At 37.5% G+C, this 4,135-nt stretch overlaps 1 pseudogene; it reads left to right on the top strand.

Annotated features, from left to right (window-relative positions):
- LOC106476715 overlaps positions 1-2,393 on the top strand; it is a 3,804-nt pseudogene extending 1,411 nt beyond the window's left edge.
- Positions 2,394-4,135: the final 1,742 nt, after the last annotated feature.

The following is a 4,135-nucleotide window of genomic DNA, read 5'->3' as shown; positions in this document are numbered from 1 at the left end:
ATGCTTTGTCTCGGAGATTATCAACCAGAAAATAAACTGTTCTTCGAAGGAATTAGATATGATTGAAAAAATATATATTACAGCATCTTTATTGTTTGTTTGTTTCGAATTTCGCGCAAAGCTACACGAGGGCTATCTGCGCTAGCCGTCCCTAATTTAGCAGTGTAAGACTAGAGGGAAGGCAGCTAGTCATCACCACCCACCGCCAACTCTTGGGCTACTCTTTTTCCAACGAATTGTGGGATTGACCGTCACATTATAACGCCCCCACGGCTGAAAGGGCGAGCATGTTTGGTGTGACGGGGATTCGAGCCCGCGACCCACAGATTGCGAGTCGAGTGCCCTAACCACCTGGCCATGCCGGGCCCCAGCATCTTTATATCAGTAGTTTAAATTGTTACTGAATTTTAAAAAAGTGTAAATTACTACGTTCTTAGTGCATAACCTTTTGAATTCTCGCTATTTCTTGGTCACGAAACTCACAGAATGAATTCTTTAGATCTTTTTTTTTTTTGATTAATTATTCTCTAAAAGTCACTGCAACAATTTTTACTACGTTCTTAGTGCATAAAAAAGGGTAAATCATTACGTTCTTAGTGCATAAAAAAGTGTAAATTACTACGTTCTTAGTGCATAAAAGAGTGTAAATCACTACGTTCTTGGTGCATAAAAAAGTGTAAATCACTACGTTCTTAGTGCATAAAAAAGGGTAAATCACTACGTTCTTAGTGCATATAACCTTTTGAATTCTCGCTATTTCTTGGTCACGAAACTGACAGAATGAATTCTTTAGATCTTTTTTTTTGATTAATTATTCTCTAAAAGTCACTGCAACAATTTTTACATGTTTTACTTCTTAGTTAAAGGTCAGGCGTGGCCCAGCGGTTAGAGTGCCGGGAAATGCAGATCGGAAAGTCCATTGTTCGCGCCGCGACGACCTTGAACACGGCTCCAACCTTCCAGCTGTGAAGTCGTTATAAAAGTTACAGTTAAACCCGTTATTAAGTTCTATGCCAGACAAAGCCCTCGTGGTAGCATGGGCTACTGACTGCTTGCCTTACCTCTAGTTATAATTGAAAATTAGGGACGGCTTTACTTAAATCGACTATTTAACCGATGTGTCGCATAAGGCACTATTCAGGATGAAATTACAGATCCATCATCAAGCGTAGATTCCTGAAACTACATATTATAGAGAAGTACCTACACGTTTACTTATGTGTCTGATGCCTTTGAAGTGAATGACTTCCTATATGCGATTTTCTGCTTTTTATATGATAATTCTGAACACTTTCCTTTCTATTTCAGTGCCCTGAAGGATCTTTTTAACCCTACATCCAAGAAGATTTTGCCAAAGTACAAAATTATCGAAGGAAGGAAATACCCACCTTTGCTACCAAGTCACTATTGGTACACTGCTGTAAAGTACAAACCGAAACCTGGCGACGTGTTTGTTTGTACCTATCCCAAGAGTGGAACAACGTGGATGCAACAGATTGTACTCTTAATTCTCAACAAGGGGAAGAGACACGCAAATTACATGGATTTTGTTAAACGGACCCCATTTCTCGAAGCCATGGGTAGCGAGAGTATCATGGATATGCCCGCTCGCGGTCCAATCAAAACTCATCTTCCATTCCACCTCATACCTTACTCCTCAGAAGCCAAGTATATTTATATCATTCGGAACCCCAAGGATTGCTGTGTCTCGTTTTACCATCACACCAAGATGATCCCCATGTACCGCTTCCAGAAAGGGGCCTTTTGAAACGTATTTCGAACTATTCCTCAAAGGAGAAACAGATTTTGGGGATTACTTTGATCACTTATTATCGTGGTATCCTCATCGAAATGATTCGAACGTTCTCTTTTTAACTTATGAGTGGATGAAAAAGCACCATCGCGAAGCGGTTTTAAAAGTGGCTGATTTCATTGGCAAAGAATACTACAAAATGCTGATTAAAAACGAAGAAATTCTAGAACGTATTTTGCACTACAGCAGCTTAGAATACATGAAGCAGTCAACGAACAAAGACTTAGAAGACTTTTTCAACACAAATCCCTTCAAAATCATTTTCGGACGCTCTACCCCATCGTTTCTTCGCTTCGGGTTGTTAAGCGCCGGTCTTGGAGATTTAAGGAAGCCGAAAAAGGTCGACTTCGTCAGGAAAGGCCTGGTGGGTGACTGGAGGCACTATTTCACCCACGAACAGTCCAGACGTTTGGACGCCAAAGTTAAAGCTCTTACTGCAGGAACTGATATTGTAGGTCACTGGAAGGATTGCCTTTAAAAATTCAAATAGGCACACGAGATTTTTTTTCTTAAATGTTTCTGAATAATATGGTTGACTTTTTTAGTTGTATAATAGGACGTATACCCCATTACTATAATTTTGTAAACTGAAAACTAAAAAAAAAAAATAAATAAAAAGAAACATTCATTCTAGAAATTTCGTTTCTGAAAAATGAGGATCTCTTTGGTTTGGGAATTCTGAAAAGAGTTTTACTGTTCCTCTTAAGGTACATTTTAAATTATGCACGTGGAGAAAAGTTGTTAAAGAAAAGGAGCTAACTTGATAACAATGTTTCCCGGGCATTCTAGTAATTCATTTTTGAGGACTGTTGTAATCTCACCACGTTTATTAAGAATGTCTTATGTTACAGACATTTTGTTGTTGTTGTTTCTTGAGAAAAACTCTTGTGATGGCGTTTCTTTTCTTCTTTTTTTCTTTGCAGTTCATATTATTATCTGTACTTCCCAAATATTTTTCTTAGTTACACCTTCATAGTTGAGAAATATAAACTTGAGCCTAGCTATTCCAGTATAATTAAAATGCCAGCTTCATATAATAAGCTATGAATACAGCAGCATCATGTCGCGTACTTAGGTTACAATTAAAGTGGTATTCAAATAGGGCTGGGCGTGACAAAGTGTTTAAAGTCCTGGGAAGTGGTATTCAAATAGGGTTGGGCGTGACAAAGTGTTTAAAGTGCTGGGAAGTGGTATTCAAATAGGGCTGGGCGTGACAAAGTGTTTAAAGTGCTGGGAAGTGGTATTCAAATAGGGCTGGGCGTGACAAAGTGTTTAAAGTCCTGGGAAGTGGTATTCAAATAGGGCTGGGCGTGGGCGTGACAAAGTGTTTAAAGTGCTGGGAAGTGGTATTCAAATAGGGCTGGGCGTGACATAATGTTTGAAGTGCTGGGTTGCGGATCAAAGGTCTACGACTCGTGTTACAATGCTGCTAAATATATTTTGGACTTGTATTATAAGAGTGACAGTCAGTTCCGTAGTCGGTTCAAACCAGCCCTTGTGGAGGTGGACTCTGTCGACTGGCTGTTATCTCTCTGGTCAACAGTTCAAAATTGTGGAAGAACGGCTATACTTAAATCTTACGAGTCTTTAACCTGGTCGTTTACCCCTGGTGTCCGTATATTATACAATAATACTAATACAGAATTTTTAGTTTTAAATCTCTTATGGATTTCCGAAAAAGGATCATTTTCTTAGACATTCCAAGCGTGGAGACATATGAAGGATATTTTAGAGCAGAGGTTTAAACATTAACGTACGAGACTTCATTATTATAATGAAAATAATCTTTATGTCAAAATCTCTAAAATTTTAAGTTGTTTGAGATTTAAGCACAAAAAACAATAGAAAGATCGAAATGAGAGTCTAATATAAAATAAATGAAAATCGGTAGCAATGGGTGTTGAAAACAAATGATAGATGTTGAAAACAAACAATAGGTGTTGAAAACAAACAATAGGTGTTGAAAACAAACAATAGGTGTTGAAAACAAACAATAGATGCTGAAAGCAAATAATAGGTGTTGAAAACAAACAATAGGTGTTGAAAACATACAATAGATGTTGGAAACAAACAATAGGTGTTGAAAACAAACAATAGGTGTTGAAAACAAACAATAGGTGTTGAAAACAAACAATAGATGTTGAAAGCAAACAATAGGTGTTGAAAACAAACAATAGGTGTTGAAAACAAACAATAGATGTTGGAAACAAACAATAGGTGTTGAAAACAAACAATAGGTGTTGAAAACAAACAATAGATGTTGGAAACAAACAATAGATGTTGGAAACAAACAATAGGTGTTGAAAACAAACAATAGGTGTT

Source organism: Limulus polyphemus, unplaced genomic scaffold (assembly GCF_000517525.1).
Source record: "Limulus polyphemus unplaced genomic scaffold, Limulus_polyphemus-2.1.2 Scaffold11320, whole genome shotgun sequence".
Lineage (NCBI taxonomy): Eukaryota > Metazoa > Arthropoda > Merostomata > Xiphosura > Limulidae > Limulus > Limulus polyphemus.
Note: the sequence above shows the minus strand (reverse complement) of the source record. Positions and strands in the feature narration are given on the sequence as shown.